General features: G+C 38.8%; 1 protein-coding gene across 2 annotated transcripts in view; it reads right to left on the bottom strand.

The window, feature by feature from the left end:
• Nucleotides 1–9,260: 9,260 nt before the first annotated feature.
• The window catches only part of LOC132157493 (uncharacterized), a 194,840-nt gene continuing 178,114 nt past the window's right edge, over nucleotides 9,261–25,986 (bottom strand). Inside the window, exon 2 of one of the 2 annotated variants that reach the window (XM_059566854.1) lies at nucleotides 9,261–9,738. The gene's annotated coding sequence lies outside the window, so the exon portion shown is untranslated. Of the gene's footprint in view, nucleotides 9,762–25,986 lie in introns of both variants that reach the window. The other variant, XM_059566853.1, reaches the window with a different exon arrangement.

Here is a 25,986-nt window from a genome sequence, read left to right on the forward strand (position 1 = left end):
ATTGTATTGATTCATTATCGATCTCTTATCTCTCCCTCCATTTTAAATGGTGATGTGAACTCTGCCTGTGTCTGTGAAGAAAAACATCCCAGAACATCCTCAGCAGCATCGATGATCGCGGCCTCCCCTCTCCCTCGGACAGAGACCCGAATGTTAGTGCTGGCCTTAAATTGCACTTCGCGAAGTGAGTTTGCAGTGCCTACATTTATATTTACATTACATTTATTCATTTAGCTGACGCTTTTATCCAAAGCGACTTACAATTGCTATATATGTCAGAGGTCGCACGCCTCTGGAGCGATTAGGGGTTAAGTGTCTTGCTCAGGGACACATTGGTGTCTCAGTGGATTCGAACCTGGGTCTCTCACACCAAAGGCATGTGTCTTATCCACTGCGCCAACCCCACCCCATGCCTAAAATTGATGTTTTCCCCCACATTATATGCTTGAAGAGGAATTGTCGTGTGTGTGGAAGATACATTCCTTTTTGCCATGCACTCTCCATGTGTTATGCTGGTTGACTGTCAATAGTGAGAGTTCTGTGACATTGATCTGTTCCAACTGTCTGGATGTTGAGGAATTATCATCTTGGATTTGAATTAACCGCTCTGTTGCGCTAATAGGACAAGAGATGCCCTGTTGAAATATTTACTATCTGCCTCAGTAAAAGCCTTGTGCAGCCCGTTGACTTCTAGTCTGCAGTCTGCTGTATCCCTGCCATTCAACTGTATGGTGAGAAGTGTTCGTTCCTTCCAATGCATGTGAACTGTATACTTGCCTGAAACATCCATTCTGTCTGCCTCAGAAGAAGCCCCGTTCAGCCTGTTGACTTCGAGTTTGCTGTATCCCTGCCATCCATTGGGATTGTGAGAAGTGTTTGTTCCTTCCAACGCACGTGAATTGTATACTTTGTTTGAAGCATTCATCCTGTCTGTCTCAGTAGAAATCCCGCGCAGCCTGTCGACTTTGAGTTTGCTGCATCCTTGTGGCCCACCTGTGATGAGAGAGGTGACCGTCCTTTGTCACGAACGTGAGGCTGACACGCTTGGTCTGGAATACCCACTCTGTCGGTGTCAGGAGAAGCCCCGTTTACCTTGTTGGCTTTGAGTCTGTTACCACGTATAACTCCTTGGTATTGGAGAAGTGCCCGCCCCCGCTGTGAGCAAGCGTGGGAACAGTGTGCCGTGTTGGAGTCGCTGTTTAGTGTGCCCCCTACCTAATTACTCACCGGCTTGCTGTGTACCTGCCTAAGGCCCTGCTCCGGGGTTACAAACCAAGTAGAAGAGCCTGACTACATCCCTCCCAAGGTAGACTCCCCTAACCATCTTACCATAAGACCGTGCACCTGCCGTATACGCAACCGACTGATATCATTCACCTCAAATTTCGCACCTGTGAACTACGGAAGGAAGGAAGGTTGGAATTACATACTTACCGGAGGAGACATACCGGACCTCTCACTTGCCAAACACATCCCCACCTGAAGGCTGTGTATCTGCTGTATACGTACCTGACTGATATCCATCCGTCCCAAATTCTGCATCTGTGAAAGGAGGAAGGAAGGTTACAAGTACCTAATTGCCAGAGGAGACGCACTACACCGCTTGCTTGCCAATCGTATCCCCACCTGTGAAAGACTTACTTGACCACCCACCTGTTCTCTGTCCATCCATTGCGGGGTCCGCACAGAGGAAGAGGGCGGAAGAGTCCCCGGTCGTTGCACCGTTCACCTTCGATTCCTGAGGGCAACAAAGAAGAAAATTTTAGATTAGGATTTTCAATTTGCTTTTACTTCAAAATAAAACTTGTTAAATTTATTCTCTGTCTCTGTCTCCGACTCTTCCCTCTGATATGCTCCTCGAGGTGGTCTTGGTTCATGGGTGGGCGCAGTCGGGCTTGGGCCACCCGACCTGTGACACATTATTCAAATGCTTGGCGAAAGAGATGCGTTTTTAATCTAGATTTAAACAGAAAGAGTGTGTCTGAACCCCGAACATTATCAGGAAGTCTATTCCAGAGTTTGGGAGCCAAATGTGAAAAAGCTCTACCTCCTTTAGTGGACTTTGCTATCCTAGGAACTACCAAAAGTCCAGCGTTTTGTGACCTTAGGGAGCGTGATGGATTGTACCGTGGTAGAAGGCTAGTTAGGTACGCAGGAGCTAAACCATTTAGGGCCTTTATAGGTAAGTAATTATAATTTGTAACTGATACGGAACTTAATAGGTAGCCAGTGCAGAGACTGTAAAATTGGGGTAATATGATCATATTTTCTTGACCTGGTAAGGACTCTAGCCGCTGCATTTTGGACTACCTGTAGCTTGTTTATTGAAGAAGCAGGACAACCACCTAGAAGTGCATTACAATAGTCCAGTCTAGAGGTCATGAATGCATGAACTAGCTTTTCTGCATCAGAAACAGACAACATGTTTCGTAGCTTGGCAATGTTTCTAAGATGGAAGAATGCAGTTTTTGTAACATGGGAAATATGATTTTCAAAAGACAAGTTGCTGTCTAATATAACACCCAGATTTTTGACCGTAGAAGAAGTAACAGTACATCCGTCTAGTTGCAGATTCTACAAGATTCTGTGTAGTGTTTTTTGGTCCAATAATTAATATCTCTGTCTTATCCGAATTTATTTGGAGAAAATTATACTTTTACATTTTTAACACACTCTGTTAGCTTAGATAATTTAGAGGTTTCATCTGGTCTTGTTGAGATATATAGCTGAGTATCATCAGCATAACAGTGGAAGCTAATTCCGTATTTTCTAATAATATTACCAAGTGGCAACATGTATATTCAAAATAGAAGGGGACCTAGGACGGATCCTTGTGGCACTCCATATTTTACTGATGATAAATGAGATGACTCCCCATTTAAGTAAACAAAATGGTAGCGATCGGACAGGTAGGATCTAAACTATCTTAGATCCTGCCCTTGAATACCTGTATAATTTTGTAATCGATCTATGAGTATGTCATGATCTATGGTGTCGAACGCAGCACTAAGATCAAGTAAAACTACATTTACATTTACATTTAATCATTTAGCAGATGCTTTTATCCAAAGCGACTTACAAATGAGAACAATAGAAGCAGTCAGGTCAACAAGAGAACAACAACAGTATACAAGTGCCATGACAAGTCTCAGTTAGTCTAGTATAGAACGCATAGGTAGGTTTTTTTTTTTTTTTTTTTTAATTAAAAGACAAGAAAAGGAAAAGTGCTGTTCTAGAAATTAGATGCAGCTTTGATCTGACGCAAGAAGCAGGTCATTTGTAATTTTAACAAGTGCAGTTTCTCTGCTATGGTGGAGCCTGAAACCTGACTGAAATTCTTCATACAGATCATTTTTGTGCAGGAAGGTGCTCAATTGAGCAGAGAAGATTGAGATTGAGATTTTAGACATAAATGGAAGATTTGAAATAGGCCTATAATTTGCCAGTTCACTAGGATCTAGTTTTGGTTTCTTAATAAGAGGCTTAATAACCGCCAGCTTGAATGGTTTTGGGACGTGACCTAAAGATAACGACGTGTTAATAATATTGAGAAGCGGTTCTTCGGCTACAGGTAACAACTCTTTCAGTAATTTAGTGGGTACAGGATCTAATAAACATGTTGTTGGTTTAGATACAGTGATAAGTTTATATAGCTCTTCCTGTCCTATATTTTTAAAGCACTGCAGTTTATCTTTGGGTGCGATGGATGAAACTGAAGTGTTAGACGCATGTTAACATGTTGTATTTCTAATGTTAGCTATTTTATCAGTGAAGAAATTTATAAAGTCATTACTATTTAACGTTGGTGGAATATTTGAATCAGGTGGCGTCTGGTAATTTGTTAATTTAGCCACTGTGCTAAATAGAAACCTTGGATTGTTTTGGTTATTTTCTATGACATACTGTATTTCCATGCAATTCCAAAAACGTCCAAGTTAGTTTTTCTCCATTTGCATTCAAGACTACGAGCTACTTTCTTGAGAGAGCGAGTATTACTGTTATACCATGGCACAGTACGTTCTTCTCTAACCTTTTTCAATTTGATGGGAGCAACAGCTTCTAATGTATTAGAGAAAATAGTGCCCATGTTGTCAGTCATTTCGTCTAATTCATGTGTATTTTTGGGTACAAATAGCAGTTGAGATAGATCAGGCAGGTTATTTGCGAATCTGTCTTTGGTGACTGGAACAATAGTTCTGCCCAGACGGTAACGCTGAGATATATAGTTAATATCAGTGATATGCAGCATGCACGATACAAGGAAATGGTCTGTAATATCATCACATTGAGGTACGATATCTATAGCAGTAAGATCGATTCCATGCAATATAATTAAATCTAGTGTATGATTAAAACGATGAGTGGGCCTGGTGACATTTTGCTTGACTCCAAAAGAGTTTATTAGGTCAGTAAACGCAAGTCCTAATGCATCATTTGTATTATCAATGTGAATATTAAAATCTCCCATGATTAGCGCCTTATCAACTGTAACCAGAAGGTCTGAGAGGAAATCTGCAAATTCTTTTAGGAATTTTGTATACGGCCCTGGTGGTCTATACACAATAGTCAGAGCAAGAGATACATTAGATTTATTTTGCATGTCTGACAGTGCAACATTAAGCAGAAGTATTTCGAATGAGTTAAACCTGTATCCCGTTTTCTGGGTAACATTAAGAAAATCACTATATATTATGTAATGGCCCTGGTGAATTGAAACAACGACTGTGAATGCAACCTGCAAGCAGCCCAAGCTAAAACCCAAGTCCTTGGCTCAGCAACAAGACAACCCAAACACCAATCGGGTAAAGTCAAACAAAGCCAAGGTGACCTCAGTGTCACAAATGAACTGAAATATGCTTGTAGACCACAAGGTGAACAAACGGGGAAAACACTACTCAAAAATGTTCCCTGACAAGCAGGCCCAGGCCACCCAGCCAAGAGTCCAAACCTGTGAGGGTGTGTGTGTGGGGGGGTGGGGGGGATTTGGGGGGACGAGAGCTCACTGTTCACACTTCACACATCCCCAGCCAGCAACCACAGGGGGGTGGGGCAGGGTCCCTTCCAGGGGATCACTGCAGACATAAACACCATGTGGACCCAAATACCCCAACAAGCGGACCAGAGACATTACAACTGTCGACCTAAATACTGCAAAAGGCCACAACACTTGCCTACTTGCAAAACAGGGACTTTTATGCTTGAACTCTGCCATTGTGACCACACAAGACAGACTATCTGTTGATACCCCTATGCTGATGATACCCAGATTTACCTAGCCTTATCTCCAAATGACTACAGCCCCATTGACTCCCTCTGCCAATGCATTGATGAAATTAATAGATGGATGTGCCAGAACTTTCTTCAGTTAAACAAGGAAAAAACTGAAGTCATTGCATTTGGAAACAAAGATGAAGTGTTCAAAGTGAATGCATACCTTGACTCTAGGGGTTAAACAACTAAAAATCAAGTCAGGAATCTTGGTGTGATTCTGGAGACAGACCTTAGTTTCAGTAGTCATGTCAAAGCAGTAACTAAATCAGCATACTATCATTTAAAAAACATTGCAAGAATTAGATGTTTTGTTTCAAGTCAAGACTTGGAGAAACTAATTCATGCCTTCATCACCAGCAGGGTGGACTATTGTAATGGGCTCCTCACCGGCCTTCCCAAAAAGACCATTAGACAGCTGCAGCTCATCCAGAACGCTGCTGCCAGGATTCTGACTAGAACCAGAAAATCTGAGCATATCACACCAGTCCTCAGGTCCTTACACTGGCTTCCAGTTACATTTAAGATTGATTTTAAAGTACTTTTACTCGTATTTAAGTCACTAAATGACCTAGGACCGAAATATATTTCAGATATGCTCACAGAATATAAAACTAACAGAGCACTCAGATTATTAGGATCGAGTCAGTTAGAAATACCAAGGGTTCACACAAAACAAGGGGAGTCCGCCTTTAGTTACTATGCCGCCCGCAGTTGGAATCAGCTTCCAGAAGAGATCAGATGTGCTAAACACTAGTAACATTTAAATCTAGAATTAAAACTCATCTGTTTTAGCTGTGCATTTATTGAATGAGCACTGTGGAATGTCAGAACTGATTGCACTATATTTTCACTGTTTTTTTATTTTATTTTATGTAAAATCATTTTCTGTTTTAAATTCATTTTAAATAAGTACATTTTTTAATAATTTTAAAAGTTTTAAAATTGCTTTTTTCTTCATTATTATTTTACTTTCTTTTATGTAAAGCACTTTGAATTACCATTGTGTACGAAATGTGCTATATAAATAAACTTGCCTTGCCTTGCCTTGCCTATCTGCTCAGGATCACTCCCAGCCTCGAGGCACACAACATCCTGTACCAGCAGACTGAAACTGTCAAAGTGGATTACATAACCTACAACTATGAGTCTACTACAACAAGTCTATGGCAGATGACAGAACAGGCAACAAGGGAGGAAGGTTTCAACTCCAGAACCAGTACATTGGCCTGCAGAGAACACAGCGCTGCCTCCATAGAGAAAATGTAAAATAAATAAAATAAAATAAAATGTGTAATAAATAAAATCCTGCCTATATCTGCACAGTACCAGAACTGACTCTGGAGAGCATATGGGCAAGCTTGGAAAGATCCTGAGGACATTAAAGGAACTGATCCTGAGAGCGGAAACAAATAACCTACCAGAATGCTCTCCTACTATGAGAAATGCCTAGATCTCTGCCAACACTCTCTCACCACAGAGACATCCATCCTAAAGCCAGATGGCCATGGCACCCAGACAGCACATCAGCAGACGGCTGACCACCCACTACAGGCCAAAATACACACATGGCCAACTCCACTGTATCTTACCATCAGCTCCATGAGACTGTACACCCTGTGTACACAACACAACTGGTCTTGGAGCATTCATAGAATTGGGCTCAAGTGCGGGAATGTCACCTTTCCAGCCAACCAACTTGTCTGAAGTGCACTGCCAGGTCACAAAGATCAGGCTTGACATCTCAGCTGGTCGCGAGAACCCAGTCTCAAGGTCAGACCAGCCCAAAACCCAGATCATTGCTAACTAGCCACTGACCACAGGGCCAGCCATTCCATCAGCAAGTAATGGCATCACCCAGCCATTTCAGCCGATGGCTGCACATCCAGGATGATCCAACACCTGTCAGCATACCGGTCACCACACAAACCTGGTATCAAGACTCCTGAGGAACCCAATCAAAAAGGGGGGTAACCAGGAAACAGAATGTTGGAAAACAAGGCGAGACTTGGAGCTCCGGTGACACTGAGGTAAACCCAACTTTTAAGTCACCTCTAACTCTTTGATAGAGCCCATGTTAAAGTTCAGAAACAGAACTGAACTCTTAAGGCCCCAAAAGTGTGCACTGAACATTGCTGAACTTGAGACAGCTGAAACTCAAGGCTGAAGTGCAAAACCCCTGCCACTTCAGCCAAACAGTTCACCCAGACAGATTGTGTCACAGAGGTCACGAGAAAATCCCACAGCCAGCCATGAGAAAATGGATTTGAGCCTCACACTCCTCAAAGCATACATCAAGCACACATTATTGTATTATAATACAATAATAATGTATTAGAGCCCTGCGCGGGACTGTTTTCTTCATCCCGCTCCCGCCCGCGTCCGCTGAATTTCTGACCATTACTGCCCGCTCCCGCAACGTATGTGTTACACTCCCGCCCGCTCCTGCAATATGTATGTCCACTCCCGCCCGCACCCGCAAAACTCTGAGAATTTATTCCCGCACAATAATAGAGATGCATTGATTTTGTGTCTTCTCCCTTTTTTAGCTTCCTTGGGGGACCCATTCACTATACCAAATTCTGATTTTTGTACCCCCGCTGTATTATAGATTTTGCTGGTAATGGTATTTGTGAATAAATCTACTGAATTGAAAAAGAACACACAATACATTCAAATATAATTTCGTTTTTATCAAAAACTTTGCACATAAAAATAGACTGCTTTGCAAAAAAAATATACATAATATGATAAACTAGGCTACATGAAAAACAGCAGTTTTACAATTATTAGCCAAGTGTCGCAGGTATTCTGTTTGAAAAATACATATAAGAATAAAAACATTCAAACTTAGGCAGCCTGCTCAATAACACTGGCATCATCACGCCTCTTGACCTAATTAACAAATGGCAACGAGGGGCTGTGCTCAAAAAACAACACTAATAAATAACATAAAATAAACAACGTTAACGAATGAATTTAACAAATGAATCACTTTGCAATATTGCTGTCAGGCAACCTCCCTATCCCGCGGTGGGGTTTTTTAGCCGCCCATTCCCGCCCGCAGCAAAATTCAAACCGCCCTCTATAATGTATCTCTTAAATTGAGACTGTAGTTGCATCTGATCAAATGTGCATTCCTATTCTTTAGCTTGGGTTAAACTAATTAATTTTACTTTGTTAGATCAGCAGCTATGCTAATGTGTCTCTATTTGTTTCTATGTTTTGCCACCAAGTTCCAGTCTGGATCCAGAACACCTGAGAAGAGATGATGCTGACCCTCAGAGGAACTCAGATGATGCTAACCTTGAATCAACAAACATAACTAACAAATATTGCTACAAGTGGGACTGCATCATATAATAATTATTAATTATTAATAATATTAATAATGTTCAGCTTCTGGCTGACTACGTCTTGTATTAATTTTCTAAAAATCCTGTCATGTGCACACAAACTGACAGTCACCACTTATAAGCTACTACTAAATATTGTAGAAACATAATTTTCTGTAAAGTTGCTTTGTAATGATTTGTATTGTAAAAGCACTATACAAATAAACTTGAATTGAATTGAATTTGGTTTATGAGTAAATACTGCCATCACTCTCCACTGTCTTGCGAGTGAACTCTCTCTCTCTCTCTCTCTCTCTCTCTCTCTATCCATGCCTTCCTTGCGTTGGCATCTATGTTTAATGTGTGTACATTTGTGTTTAGTCAGATGTTCTATGTTCCCCTGTAATGTAGTTCAATAAACATCCATATGTATTCACACCTGGTTGTCTGTGTTCGCTGCTCACAGGACGAGGTCACTTTAACATGCTCTGGGAGCAATGTATTAGTAGTAAAATAATTTTTCGTAGCCAAAGAAATAATTTTACTTAGAGTCAAATAACGATTAACACTGTCCACCCTGCGGACGGACAAATCATTTTTTTTGTACTATTAATTATATAATGCTACAAGTAATTCCTGAAGATGAATGTAGTTAATACCAACCCGTAATGATTAATAAAGTACATCTCACTTTGAGCTAATTTGTTACACCTGTCTGTCGTGGTAAAGAAGGAGCTGAGCTGCAAGGTCGATTTACCGGTTGATCTATATTCCTACTCTCAATTCAATTCAATTCAAGTTTATTTGTATAGCGCTTTTTACAATACAAATCGTTACAAAGCAACTTTACAGAAAATTATGTTTCTACAATATTTAGTAGTAGCTTATGGTGGTGGCTGTCAGTTTGTGCACGTTTGACAGGATTTTTAGAAAAAATGTATACAAGACGTAGTCAGCTAGACGATGAACATTATTAATATTATTAATTAATAATTATTATATGATGCAGTCACACATGTAGCAATATTTGTTAGTTCTGTTTGTTGATTCAGGGTTAGCATCATCTGAGGTCCTCTGAGGATCAGCATCATCTCTTCTCAGGTGTTCTGGATCCAGACTGGAGCTTGTGTAAATCCTAGTTACCATGGGATGTAAATCCTGTGGCAAAACTTAGAAACAAAATAGAGACATCATTAGCATAGCTGCTGATCCAACAGAGTAAAATTAGTTTAACCCAAGCTAATGAATAAAAATGCACATTTGATCAGATGTAACTACACTCACAATTTAAGAGATACATTATTCGAATGCTTGGCGAAAGAGATGCGTTTTTAATCTAGTTTTAAAGAGAGAGAGTGTGTCTGAACCCCCGAACATTATCAGGAAGGCTATTCCAGAGTTTGGGAGCCAAATGTGAGAAAGCTCTACCTCCTTTAGTGGACTTTGCTATCCTAGGAACTACCAAAAGTCCAGCGTTTTGTGACCTTAGGGAGCGTGTCGGATTGTAGCATGGTAGAAGGCTAGTTAGGTACGCAGGAGCTAAACCATTTAGGGCCTTATAGGTAAGTAATGATAATTTGTAACTGAGACGGAACTTAATAGGTAGCCAGTGCAGAGACTGTAAAATTGGGGTAATATGATCATATTTTCTTGACCTCGTAAGGACTCTAGCTGCTGCATTTTGGACTACCTGTAGCTTGTTTATTGAAGAAGCAGGACAACCACCTAGAAGTGCATTACAATAGTCCAGTCTAGAGGTCATGAATGCATGAACTAGCTTTTCTGCATCAGAAACAAATAACAGTTTCGTAGCTTGGCAATGTTTCTAAGATGGAAGAATGCAGTTTTTGTAACATTGGAAATAGGATTTTCAAAAGACAAATTGCTGTCTAATATAACACCCAGATTTCTGACTGTAGAGGAAGTAACAGTACATCCGTCTAGTTGCAGATTGTAATCTACAAGATTCTTTGTAGTGTTTTTGGTCCAATAATTAATATCCCTGTCTTATCCGAATTTAATTGGAGAAAATTATTTGTCATCCAATCTTTAACATTTTTAACACACTCTGTCAGCTTAGATAATTGAGAAGTTTCATCTGGTCTGGTTGAGATATATAGCTGAGTATCATCAGCATAACAGTGGAAGCTAATTCCGTATTTTCTAATAATATTACCAAGGGGCAACATGTATATTGAAAATAGAAGGGGACCTAGGACGGATCCTTGTGGCACTCCATATTTTACTGATGATAAATGAGATGACACCTCATTTAAGTAAACGAAATGGTAGCGATTGGACAGGTAGGATCTAAATCATCTTAGAGCCTGCCCTTGAATACCTGTATAGTTTTGTAATCGATCTATGAGTATGTCATGATCTATGGTGTCGAACGCAGCACTAAGATCAAGTAAGACTAGAAATGAGATGCGCCTTGATCTGACGCAAGAAGCAGGTCATTTGTAATTTTAACAAGTACAGTTTCTGTGCTATGGTGGGGCCTGAAACCTGACTGAAATTCTTCATACAGATCATTTTTATGCAGGAAGGAAAAAGCACACAACTTTTTCTAAAATTTTAGACATAAATGGAAGATTTGAAATAGGCCTATAATTTGCCAGTACACTAGGATCTAGTTTTGGTTTCTTAATAAGAGGCTTAATAACCGCCAGCTTGAATGGTTTTGGGACGTGACCTAAAGATCACGACGAGTTAATGATATTGAGAAGTGGTTCTTCGGCTACAGGTAACAGCTCTTTCAGTAATTTAGTGGGTACAGGATCTAATAAACATGTTGTTGGTTTAGATACAGTGATAAGTTTATTTAGCTCTTCCTGTCCTATAGTTGTAAAGCACTGCAGTTTATCTTTGGGTGCGATGGATGAAACTGAAGTGTTAGACGCTGTAGAATCTACATTCGCTATTGTATTTCTAATGTTATCTATTTTATCAGTGAAGAAATTCCCGGGAGATCAAAATAAAACTAGTGATAGCGAGGCGATCTGATTGTTTTTGTTGTAGAATACAATAGAGGATATATTCACATGTTATATAAACAGAAACGATGGTGTATAAAATATATTTTTAAGTTAAAAATAGTCGATAAAAAGAATATAGTGACAGAGCTCAAACGCAGTACAGACGCCAATAACAAACAAACTTTTTTTTTATCTGTGGGTCATGACGAAAGGACAAGATCCCATATACATGTGGCCGAAATTAGCTTTCTCTGTAGGGTGGCTGGGCACTCCCTTATTCAATGCAGTCTGTCTGTTTCTTTGGCATTTTATGTTGTCCATGAATCTTAGTAGCATAGAAAGACTAAACACTTTTGCGCACCTTTCATCTTGCTAAGAACACTTGCTGAGAATGTCTGCTGTTAAGCCAATTCATAAGAATCCTTTCATAAGAAATAAACAGCTGCCCTGTATGTATGCACACTGCATGTGAAATAGCACCACACTTCAAAAACAAAGCAAAAGCGAAATGTATTTACTATATACTAATATTTTTATATCATTATTTTTTCATAGAAAATATATATATTAACATAATATATTATTTCAGTGAAATGTACTTAATGCAGAAGACAACAAACGGGTGTTTATGAATTCAGTAAAGTGCTGTGGAGGTCTATGAATAAATGAACAAACAAACAAGTAAATAAAAGTTGCTTTTAGCTGTATCAGTTCAAACTTTGATTTTCTTTTTTTGTCTTTTTTATTTTATCTTTTTGTACATTTTAAATGAAATGAAAATGTAATATATCGTATTCAACATAATGTTTGTGATTCCAAATCCAACAGTTATCAGGCCATCACAATATTTGCAAACTAAAGTCTGACTGGTGCTCTTTTGCTGTAATTTGTCTTTTTCCCATGCATCAGTTTCAGCAGGAAATGCTAATATTTCAGCTTCTTTGTTGATGATGTTTCATTGCTCCATTTCAAAAGTAAATGTTCACACACATCCACACAAACAAACTCAATAAAGAAAAAAAAAGATATCAAGGCTTGTCTCCAATTGTCTGTTTTGCTGTAGTAAATGTACGCTAGTAACAGCAGAGTTGCACAAAATATTCCCACCGCATCTATTTTTCATCAGACCACAGCTTATACTTATCTCAGACTGCTCGGCAAACATCAATATATTATCCACATAAACACAGTCAAAGGAAGAAAAAAAATCATCATAAATCAGCAGAATGAGGTTAGATAAAATCAATACTTTGCCAGGGTACTTCTGTATTGACATGCAAGTTTTAAGAGTCCCTTAGCTATTTCATTTAGACCATGTCAAATGGCACTGACGATAAATGCTCAGTCATAGCAGGGAAATTCATTCCCATCAAACAACAGCATAGCACACATGCACTGAAGAGCAAGAAATTCCCTTGTCTTCATAACTGAAGGGTGAGAGGTGTTTTCAGTTTCTCAGTCAAAATTGTGAAATACAATGCCTGCACACAACTGAAGATACAGAGCCAAGATCTCCTAAATTAAATTGATACTGAATGTAATTTTGAAACATCAGCATGTCCATTCAAATAGACTTTTTGAAGATAGTGGGCCTCATTTCCGAAATGAACATACAACAGAATATTGGGTGTATGGTCGTTTTTAGTTGATCCGGGGTTATACAGGACTTTAGCTATGCGCAAATAGCAGTGTAAACAAGAACATGATTCAATCGTCACATCATGCACATGGATCGCTTCTGTGAAAGAAGAAAAACAGAAATTAAATTTATAAAAGGAATAAAATAAATTGAATCATATAATATTTAACAGATTAACAAAAGGGGAAACAAATTATGTACAACAAGTATAGGCAACGCTCATTTTTGTAACATGCTTAATGCATTTTATTTGTTTTATTTTTATTTTTACCTGATCGCACAGGTGCCTCACACATACAAACAACATTAGTTCTAGCATTACCTGACATTTCAGCCATCCATCATCAAACTAAAATGCAGTCAACCAAACAAAAGTTACACTGTTTATTTTATAAGGTCCGCTGTAAAATCAGCATCCAGCACCAAAAACAAACATTTCTGCACATGTGAAGGATGATTGAACATGATTGAAGTAGAAAATGCAGGTTAAGGCTACATAATGAATAATAGATATGCAAACAAATATTACAAATATGGCAATAATTTGGATTATTGTGGTATGAGACCGGGAAGTGAGCCTGTTTTGTTTTTGTTTATAATAACAATAATTTGTTTGCAGTTTATAATAAATGCCACTATAGCCTGACTTATGTATTATTTTATAGTTTAATATATAATTTTATAACTAATTGTTTTTCATTCTTGTTCTGTCCTGAATACAGTTAAATGTAATATCTTTGTTGTATAGTGAGGGAAACTAAATAAGCTGATTATATTTAAGTAGTATTTTAATATACATATAAATTACATAAATTAATGTAGCCAATTTTTTTGCAATTACAAGGTTAACAGGTGTTTTTGGAGTAAACTCGTGTCTAAACCGGGGTGTTTTTAGGGGTGTGATATTTTAATGACGATTGTTTTCTGCCACCACATTTATCAACGTGTGATCATTCATACGATTAGATTGGCGGCATACGAATGTTTCATGAATCACATGTAAATGCTGTCATAAGTTGATCTTTGTGCACGGATCTGCGTTCGTTTCTACATTAGATTGATGAATGAGTCCACTGACTAATGAATGTGCCGCTTAGGACACAGAAATAAGACAGACAACACCTCACAATGTATTAAGATAGGCTATCAAGGAATTTAATCCCACCGGGACAGTCACAATAGTGACTGTTAAAAAGGTTTTCATTTATAAAGCTCTAAAAACCTTACTGACTGAGATTTTAGTGTAATTCTTCCAAATATGGAAAAAATAAAAGGTCTCAATTAAATATGTATAATATGATATAATGTTGCAATGACAAAATATTGCACTAAATTAAAAAGTGTAAATGTTAAAAAGTACAATAATTATTTTGTAAAACTCTAAGCATTAATATAAAAATTTGATGTCATATTTTACTAAAGTGACAATTTTCAAATGCTGTGTTAGTGAATTTTTATTATTATTATTTATTATTATTATTTTTTTTATCTCAGTGGTCCTATCAATGTTGCATATGTTTTTTATGCATAATAGTAACCCTTGAATGTGATCAAAAAGTTTGAAATAGCTGGGCTTAGATATCTAACCATTTTTATGACTGCAGAAATATGTTATTTCAGTACACACATTATCCCACCGGTCAGAATTGTGACAGAACATGAAACACAATTTTTCACACACCTTTCCAAAAAACAAAACGAACAAAAAAATTATAATTATTATTATTATTGATTATTTCAAAGAGTTACTAATGACACATCATTTGGATATTTTCATGTCTGGGAAAAATAAGGGATTAAACGAGTTAACATTAGGGCTGTGTCTGAAAGCTGAAAGTGCTGGATTCAGAGGATGCTTTCCAAGGTAGAAATTGTAATTGTATTACCTCTTTAATTCATTGTACTCCAAAAATTAAAAAGATTTTAAAAGATACTGAATGAATGTTTTGATTAGATGCATGTTTGATCATTCTATTTAACTATTACATTATATTTCCTCTTTCAAAGGAATCTTGGTCGCTCAAGGTGTATCACGCCCGCCGGTGTACATCTACACCATGATCACTGTAACGATATCAACCTTCATATTCATCCGGAAGAAGGAGGCGGGAACCGGCGGACAATCAAAAACATTTTAATAACAAAATAAACACAAAACAGCGCACCAGCCCCTCACGGACGACTGGTGCGCATAAAATAAAAACCAAAACACAACTAAAAGCCCAGGCCTGGTCCTCTCTCGTCCTTCACTGTCGTCGCTCCAGTTTTATATCCTTCCATCTCCTCCATGGGCCTCGAGACCGGTGGGACGAACAGGTGTAGTTCATCTCCAATCACTCCCCCGGCCTCGCTCCCATGTCCCTCGGCCCCGCCCCACTCGTCACATACCCCCATCGCAGGCCGGGGGGTACTCCCGAGACTGCGCTCTACTCCCCCCCCCCCTCCCTCCGGGGGGGCCGCTCCCGGGGACCTGCGGGAACCTGGGGGTAGGACAGGCGAGGCGAGAGAAAAGGAGATGGAAGGAGGAGCGACCGAGACGAGAGAGGGGAGAGAGGAAAAAAAAAAAAAAAAAATTCCGGTTCCCAGACGCACCGCTGCTCGGCCCTCCACCAGCTGGGTGATCTCCTCCGCGGTGCCTGGCGGTGGCACTGGACGGCCCTCGGCAGACGGCACGACACTCCTCCGCCGCCCGGTGGACGGCGACGGCTCCTCCGGTTTTGGGCAGCCGGCAGGAGTCCCCCGTTCCCTGCTCCTCCCCGTTCCGGCGGAGGCAGCAGGCTCCGGCCACCTGGCGAACGGCGCCGACTCCTCCGCTCCCTCACGGACGGCAGCCGTCTCTCCACATCGTGGGCGGCCGGTAGCGAGCTCGCCCGTCCCCGGCAACTCGCTCCAGTCCACCGCCTCGAGCGTCCATGGCGGCACACTCCTCGTCTGCTCGATGGCACCGCGGATTCACCACAGCGGCGAGGGATCTTCAGCAGCGCGTCCCTCCTTCTCCCGGGCTTCGGCACCACTGTAACGATATCAACCTTCATATTCATCCGGAAGAAGGAGGCGGGAACCGGCGAACAATCAAAAACATTTTAATAACAAAATAAACACAAAACAGCGCACCAGCCCCTCACGGACGACTGGTGCGCATAAAATAAAACCCAAAACACAACTAAAAGCCCAGGCCTGGTCCTCTCTCGTCCTTCACTGTCGTCGCTCCAGTTTTATATCCTTCCATCTCCTCCATGGGCCTCGAGACCGGTGGGACGAACAGGTGTAGTTCATCTCCAATCACTCCCCCGGCCTCGCTCCCATGTCCCTCGGCCCAGCCCCACTCGTCACAATCACAAACTCTCCAGTCTAATCATTAGCCCTTCGGCCGCCTCCGGTCTTTGAATCTCCACCCGTAACTCCACCCACAAGACGGAACGCAACGCTGTGATCATCAGAGACTCCATTGTCCAGCATGTCCGTGTTACATTAGCCAAAGGTAAAGTGCACACTCACTGTTTACCTGGTGCTCATGTTCTCGATGTTGCTGCACAGATACTCCCAATCCTGAAGGGCAATGAGGGCTTCAGGAGCATGATCAAGACACAACGATGATCATTGTGTCAGGACTGCTTCCCACATATCAACGAGGACACGAAAGGTTCAGTAGAATTTTTTTCTTTAAATGAATGGTTATTGTCATGGTGTAAATAACAGAAACTGCTCTTTGTTAATAATTGGAATCTTTTCTGGGAGCGTCCTAAGCTTTTTCGTGCTGATGGCCTGAACCCCAGCAGAGTTGGCGTAGAACTCCTGTTGGACAACATCTCCAGGACTCTATGCTCCATATGACTAGTAAGCCAATTCTCAAATAACTTAAATGATGGCTTTTGTTCTACCCAGAAAAATGCTTAAATGATAGTGTGCTGTCCAATCTGTGTCCAGACTGTGTCTGTTCCCCTAATAGTGAGGACAAAATATATATTTAATGCAGGATCTAGAAAAAAATCTCATTGTGATTAAACCAGAAAAGATTTAATAAATGAACTAAAACAAATTTGAAAGTTTGGGCACATAAATATTAAATCACTCATACACAAAGCAGTTATTATAAATGAAATGATCATATATAATAGTTTTGATGTACTCTTCTTAACTTAAACCTGGCTAAAACCAAATGATTATATTGGTCCAATTGAGCCTGCTCCACTGTTATAAGCATGAGCCATGTCAGACTGGTCGTGGCGGAGGTGTTGCAACAATATATATTATCATTGTTACCCAGAAAACAGGATACAGGTTTAACTCTTTCGAAATACTTCTGCTTAAATGTTATACTGTCAGATATGCAAAAGAAATCTATTATATCTCTTGCTCGTTACTGTGTATAGACCACCAGGGTTCCACCACATACAGATTTCCGAAAATAATTAGCAGATTTCCTGCAGACCTAACCATTAGACTTAACTATATCACATGGAATCAATCTTACTGATATAGTTATCGCACCTCAGAGTGATGATGTTACTGAAAATGTCCTTGTATCATGCATGCTGCGTTTACTAATATTAACTATATGTCTCTGCATTATCATCCGGGCAGAACTATTGTTCCAGCCACCAAAGACAGATTCACAAATACCTTGACTGATTTATCTCAACTGGTCTGTGTACCCATAAACACATATGAACCAGACGAAATGACTAGCAACATGGGCAATATCTTCTCTAATACATTAGAAACTGTTGTTCCAATTAAATTGAAAAAGGTTGAAGAAAAACGTACTGTGCCATGGTACAACAGTAATACCCACTCTCTCAAGAAAGAAACTTGAAGTCTTGGAGAAGAACTAACTTGGAAGTTTTTAGAATTGTGTGAAAAACTGTATGTCCAGCTATAGACAGGCTCTAAGAACTGCCAGGGCCGGGCATATCCACAAGCACATAGAAAATAACTAAAACAATCTATGTTTTTTTTTTTTTTATTTAGCACAATGTCTAGATTAACATATAACCAGATGCCATCCGATCTAAATATTCGCTCAAAGTTTAAGACTTCATGAATTCCTTCACTGATAAAATAGGTAACATCAGAAATACAATAACAAATGTAAATTCTACAGCATCTAATACTTCAGTTTCATTCATCGCAACCAAAGACAATCTGTAGTGCTTTACAACTGTAGGACAGGAAGAGCTAAATAAACTGTAACACTACAAACTCCATAATCATTGGGAACAAGGAGGCGGAAACCGGCGGACAATCAAATAGAAACTTTAATAATCAAAATAAACATAAAACAGCGCGGCAGCCCCTCACGGCCGACTGCCACGCACAAACAAAATCAAAATACAAACTAAAATCCAGGCCTGGTCCTCTCTCGTCCTTCACTGTCGTCACTCCTGTTTTATATCCTTCCATCTCCTCAGTGGGACTCGAGACCGGTGGGTCGAGCAGGTGTCGCTCATTTCTCAATCACTCCACCGGCCTCGCTCCTGTTCCCACGTCTCCACTTGTCACATAAACTTATCACTGCATCTAAACCAACAATATGTAAATTAGATCCTGTACACACTAAATTACTGTAAGAGTTGTTACATGTAGCAAAATAACCTCTTCTCAAAATAACATAACACTTCGTTATCTTTAGGTCACGTCCCAAAACCATTCAAGTTGGCAGTTATTAAGCCTCTTTTTAAGAAACCACAACTTGATCCTAGTGAACTGGCAAATTACACACCCAATTTAAATCTTCAGTTTATGTCTAAAATTGTAGAAAAAGGTTGTGTCTGCTCAATTGTGCTTTTTCCTGAAAAAAAAAAAAGATCTCTATGAAGATTTTCAGTCAGGCTTCAGGCCTCACCATAGCTCAGAAACTGCACTTGTTAAAATTGCAAATGCTTCTTGCCTTAGACCAAGGCTGCATATCATTTTACTTGACCTTAGTGCTGCATTCAACACCATAGATCATGATATACCCATAGATTGATTACAAAACTATACAGGTATTCAAGGGCAGGCTCTAAGATGGTTTAGGTCCTAGTTGTCTGATCGCACTTTGTTTATTTAAATGGGGAGTCATCTCATTTATCACCTGTAAAACATTGAGTGCCACAAGGATCTGTCCTAGGTCCTCTGCTATTTTTAGTATGTATGTTGCTAATTGGTAATATTATTAGAAAATATGGGATTCGTTTCCAATGTTATGCTGATGATTCAGTTCCTCAATCTGGCATGGCATGGAGGTGATCAGTTTGTGGCACTGCTGAGGTGGTATGGAAGCCCAGGTTTCTTTGACAGTGGCGTTCAGCTCATCAGCATTTTTGGGCTCTTGTTTCTCATTTTCCTCTTGACAATACCCCATAGATTCTCTATGGGGTTCAGGTCTGGTGAGTTTGCTGGTCAGTCAGGCACACCAACACCATGGTCATTTAACCAACTTTTGGTGCTTTTGGCAGTGTGGGCAGGTGCCAAATCCTGCTGGAGAATGAAATCAGCATCTTCAGAAAGCTGGTCAGCAGAAGGAAGCATGAAGTGCTCCAAAATTTCTTGGTAAATGGGTGCAGTGACTTTGGTTTTCAAAATACACAATGGACCAATACCAGAAGATGACATTGCACCCCAAATCATCACAGACTGTGGAAACTTAACACTGGACTTCAAGAAACTTGGGCTATGAGCTTCTCCACCCTTCCTCCAGACTCTAGGACCTTGGTTTCCAAATGAAATACAAAACTTTATCTCATCTGAAAAGAGGACCACTGGGGACCACTGGGCAACAGTACAGTACATTTTCTCCTTAGCCCAGGTAAGATGCCTTTGATGATGTCTGTGGTTAATGAGTGCCTTAACAAGAGGAATACGACAACTGTAGCCAAATTCCTTGACACATCTTTATGCGTTGACCCCAGCCTCAGTCCATTCCTTGTGAAGTTCACTCAAATTCTTGAAACGATTTTGCTTGACAATCCTAATAAGGTTGCGGTTCTCTTGGTTGGTTGCGCATATTTTTCTTCCACACATTTTTACTTCCACTCAACTTTCTGTTAACATGCTTGGATACAGCACTCTGTAAGCAGCCAGCTTCTTTGGCAATTAATGTTTTGGGCTTACCCTCATTGTGAAGGATGTCAATGATTGTCTTCTGGACAACTGTCAGAGCAGCAGTCTTCCCCATGATTGTGTAGCCTAGTGAACCAGACTAAGAGAACATTTTGAAGGCTCAGGAATCCTTTGCAGGTGTTTTGAGCTGATTAGCTGATTGGTATGTCACCAATTTGTTGTGCATTGGTGGGTTTTTGTTAAATGTGAGCCAAATTCATCACACTTAAAAAACCAGAGACTTAAACTACTTCAGTCAGTGTGCATTGAACTGATATAATACACCAGTTTAACAATTTGATTTAAATGACTGAAATAAACTTTTCCACAATATTGTAATTCATTGAGATACACATTTATTATCTGCACATTTATTGAATGGAAATGTATCGCTATAAATTACACTTTAATGTGGGGCTGGTCAAATGCATCATATAGAAACCTTACATACCTGGTAGACATGATCCCATCCCATACAGCTGGCATTGCGCTGCTCAAAGATGACTTACTTATTCCCGAGTTGTCTGCCAGTTCCCTTTGGAAAGAACCAGTTGCCAGGGAACCAAGTGTTGTCAGCACCTGTGAGGAAATGTGTAATTTGTGGCTCCTCACTGTCTCTCTCTCCAAATTCAGACCCAACTCATCACAGAGCTCCAAGAGGATAGCTTTTGGAAATCTGAAAAGGCTTTTAAGCCAGTCATCATCATAGGACAGAAAATCATTGTGGTCACTAAAAATTTGTTCTCTTTGGATTCTGCCAATGGCAATGTCCTCTAATAATTGTCATATAGACAAAGGTTATCAATTTGCACATGCTTTAATATGTTCTTACTTAATTGCATAATTGATAACATATTCCCATTAGGCTCGTCTGACAATAGTATGTCAATTATTTTATTAATTACAAATTCATAGCAGTGTTTCTCACAGGTGGTGGTGCGATAGTCTTGTAAAACAATTCATAGTCCAATGTTTGCAACTTCACTTCAGTGCCTTCAACAGACAAAAAACACGAGAAATGTATGTATGCCAGACATGAAGTTAGCTTGGAGGAACACACATTCTTACATTCATTTCACTGTTAGTACATCTGACCATGAGCGTGAAAGCTTGCGTACACATAGTTTTTGTTCCTACGCAGCATTGATACATGAGGCCCCTGGTTAGATTCTTGTATGAATTCTTTGTCTTTTCAGACTGTGGCCTTCTTCTGGTCAAGACAAATTGCATCAATAATCTTACACCATCATCAGATCAGTTTTTAAAGGTAGCTTTGATATATCCTTCACTGTCATTGGTATCCTACAATCCTCCTCTGCATTCAAATCTGTGAGAGTTGAGCTAAACAATAAATATGGCATCTGAATGTTGCAGGTGGTTGTCAGTTGGTGTGTAAATGTGGGTTTTTTGACCAACTTTTTCTAATTTTGATGTAATTCTAGAGATAAATTTGTATTGTTATGATATTATTATTTTGCTGTAGATCTCACCTTTTTTAACAACCAAAAAAAATGGCTGTTTTGTTGTCTGTTGAGGAAGTACAGACATTGCTCTCGTTGATAGAATTAGTGTTACTAGACTACAATGCTAACCATTTTTACTTTAGCACAGTAGTAAGACAATATGCCCAGACTCATATAGGGTCATATGATGTTGCTAAAAAGAGCTTTATTTGGTGTATTTGGTGTAATGAAATGTGTTCATGCAGTTTATGGTTAAAAACAAAAACACATTATTTGCCACATACTTTACATTATTGTTTCTCCTTTATGGTCCGCCTTTCTGAAAACGTGTTGATTTTTACAAATCTCATTGTTCTGAAAAGCGAGGTGTGCCAGCTATCCAGTGCATTGTGATTGGCCGAAAACCTCAAGCGTGTGACGGAAATGTTACACCCCTTACCATACTGTGTTCTGATGATTTTTGCTACCTCCCATTAAAACATAATTCTACAGCGAAAAGTGCTCCCTATCAGATTTTGCTTCCAGCGTGATATTAATAAGGTGTGAGGCTTTATTAACATGTACACCTACCACAACCCTAAATCAACCCTTACAGTACGTTAAATACAGTATTGGTAGCATAATCTGATAGGTAGCATTATTTGTCAGAACACCAGCCAGAGGGACGAAACAAAAACATTAATGAGGCACACAATTACTGATTATAATGACTTATACTGTCTTTTTACACGTTGCATTGCATCGCGCCGGGGAAACATAAAACCATGTCTGCATCTGTGATTGGAGAAATCACAGACAACAAGCGCTAATCTTCACTGCTCAAAACTAGCATTTGAATCATCAGTGGTAAATCCTTTAAATATAAAGAACTTACTTACAGTCTGTGAGTCAGAACAGCCAGTATTGTAGTCTACTCTCCCAGGATCAGTAAACAGTCCTCCGTTCAATTTGTTTCACACATATTTTTGGGTGGAACTTTTCTGGAACAGTGTTGTAAATACAACTGAACCAAACACAGCACCTCCACAACATGGTGGTGGCGGCGACAACAATACTACAGCAAGAATAAAAGTTACGCCTTCTTTCTTTGCTTGAACATTTGGATATGCCTATCTTCTCACATCATGATGTAGACGTGGGGGCGTGTTAGAATAAGCCGTTTTATGAGTGGTTATCTCTTACCTTTTATAAACAATATTTCTTTGGATTTGAGACTTTAGTCTTTGCAACTTTACAGATCTTCTTTATGCATCAAGAGCTTGTAACACTCCAAAGAGAAATAATTGCTCAATAAATGTATTTGCTTGTTTGCTATTATCCATATTAACTTGCAGTAATAACCCCTCTCACGCAGTTTACTCAGGTGCTCTCTCACAAACTTATTCTCTACGCTCCTGTCAAGTCCCTCTCTCTCTCTCTCAACCTGTGATTGATTGTGAATCAATTGTGATTGGCTGTTGGTCTCCAATCAACTGTTCTTACAGGTCTCGTGAGTATTCAGATACTATCTCCTGTCAGATGTCACAAGAGTCCTCTTTGTCGGCAGCCCAAAGCCTGTTTATCTGCTCAACTGAGAGGACCTACACATCCGTCGTCCTGAGTCTTGATCTTTACTTTATATACGGGGGGGGGTACTCTAAGTTCGGGCCATTCTCGAGCTCGGAGCCCTTCCATGGACAGCACGCCAAATATGCATTATAATACTTCAGCTAATTATATGTAAGTGTGAACTCATGAAATGGTCTGAAATCATGATGACTGTGTCAGTTTTTAGTGAGCGTTCAGTGTGATAAAATAAAAAGATGTATCAGAGCTTTTATGACGATGACCCGAAAATAAGTTGACTATTAAAAAGAACAGCTGAATATCAGTTCACAAAAAAAAAAAAAAAATAGTGGTAAAATTTTACAGTGAGGTGTCATTTAATGAGTTAACTAACATGAACAAACAATTAACATTTATTACAGTATTTATTCATATTTGTTTACATTAGTTAATACAAATACTCTTGTTCATAGTTAGTTCATGTTAGATCATGTATGTATGTGTGTTTTACACATCCTTGCTGAATAAAAGTATTGATTTTATTTAAAGAAAAAGAAAGAAAGAAAAAAATTACTGGCCCCAAATTACTGACCAGTAGTGTATATTGTTATTACAAAATATTTATATTTTAAAAACATAGCTTCTTTTTTTTTTTTTTTTTTACTTTTTATTCATCAAACTATCCTAAAAAAGTATCACATGTTCTGAAAAAATATTAAGCAGCAGAACTGTTTCCAACTTTGATAATGAATCATCATATTAGAATGATTTCTAAAGGATCATGTGATAATGATCCTAAAAATTCAGCTTTGCATCACAGAAATAAATGATAATTTAAAGTATAATAAATTTAAAAACAATTATTTTAAATTGTAATAATATTACACAATATTACATTTTTTTCTGTTTTTTTGATCAAATAAATGCAGGCTTGATGAGCAGAGGAAACTTCTTTCAAAAACATTAAAAATAGTAATGTTTCCAAACTTTTGGTCTGTACTGTATATATATATATATACACACACACACACACACACACACACACACACATACATATACAGTTGGACAGACTAAAATATTTTGAAAATCGAGGAGAAAAAGCTTCATGTACTATTTCCCTGTTTAAAAATCCAGCTAATTAGGAATGTATACATATTATAAAATAGTATAGTAGTATAAATAGACAAAAGCCAATATGGACATTTGTGGGGTAATGATGTCATCCTCAATTATCAACAAACAAAAATGTCAGTGCTGTGTCTGTTCCCCAGCTGAATCAGAACTGAACTCAATCAGAATCCTACATCAAACACAGTCGAGGATCGGTTTTGGTAAAAATATATGCCTAATAATTAAAAATTTTCTTCCATACAGGTACATAACAATGTAACATCATACCCTGAATGGCTGTAAATAGATTTAAAAGATCTGTAAGATCATCTTTTAGATTCATTTCAGTGATGACAGACAGCTGATCAATGAACAATCAAACTAACTATGCAAAGTGAGAATGCATCTGAATGCTCAGTATAAATCACTATTTAAAACCCAGATATTATCATCTTTAATTTATATTTTTTTTAAAAAGTAGTTAACATCAGTGCTTGCTAAATATTTTCTGTCTAAATCTTTATACACTATATAAACAGCATCTATCGAGGCTAATCTTGATTTATAATACACTGTACTTGTCATAAAACAGAAATCAAGTTTTTCTCACTTGCATCTTTTTTCTTTGGACTTTTACTGTCCTCTTGTGTCCTAAACATCTATCTGCAGGTATAAACATATTGTACTCATATATTACAGGGCAACATCTCATTCCATTAGTCTCTAAGCTGTATAACATTGCATATTAGTTACATGAAATGTATTCTACTGTAATCAGGTTTATGAAAAAAAAAAAATCTAAATATATTAATCAAAAATGGAACGCATCCTACAGACAGACCACATTGAGAGATAAGATAGAGTTCTGTGGGCTGAAATAAGCATCTGTGAACAGGAAACAGAGTGTATATAGATATATGGTGGGGCCTCTGTGAAGGTGTGACAACACGTCTCTACACAAGTTTGCTTTTAATGCAGAAAAAAAGTTGCACTCACATTTGACCTTTGCGTCAATATGCTGCAAGTGAAGGGTGTTAAAGCAGGTGTGTGACACAGTTAGTCACACTGAGTGTGTGAGAATATTGAAAACAGCCTCATATTATATGAGCTCATGCTTTCAGAGATCCTAAACACCAGCTTTAAAAATGGTGTTCGGTACAAGACAGCATTTCAGACATAATGTCTGAATATACTCATCCCTCAGTTCAACTGAAATCACATTTAGCCTATCAAAATAATTTGCAATGGAAGGCTATTAGTCCAGGATTTCAGACAGGTAGAAATAAGAGAGTTGTATAATTATTCTGTTAATATTTGAGTGTTTTTTTTTTGTTTGTTTTTTTACATTATGCAAATTTAATTTCTGTATAGTTTGTTCAATGCAAACAGTCATTTACTGGTTTATCTTTGCACATCATAAAAAGTTACCCATATGTTAGGTGGTCATTACATTTTGATTTTGAGTTACATATTAATCCTCAAGCATCTTTTGGGACAAATGTGGGCAAGATTTTTTAATAGTTTCCTTAATGTGAGTGAAAAAATTCAACTACACACACACACAC

Source organism: Carassius carassius, chromosome 14 (genome assembly GCF_963082965.1).
Source record: "Carassius carassius chromosome 14, fCarCar2.1, whole genome shotgun sequence".
NCBI classification, from domain to species: domain Eukaryota; kingdom Metazoa; phylum Chordata; class Actinopteri; order Cypriniformes; family Cyprinidae; genus Carassius; species Carassius carassius.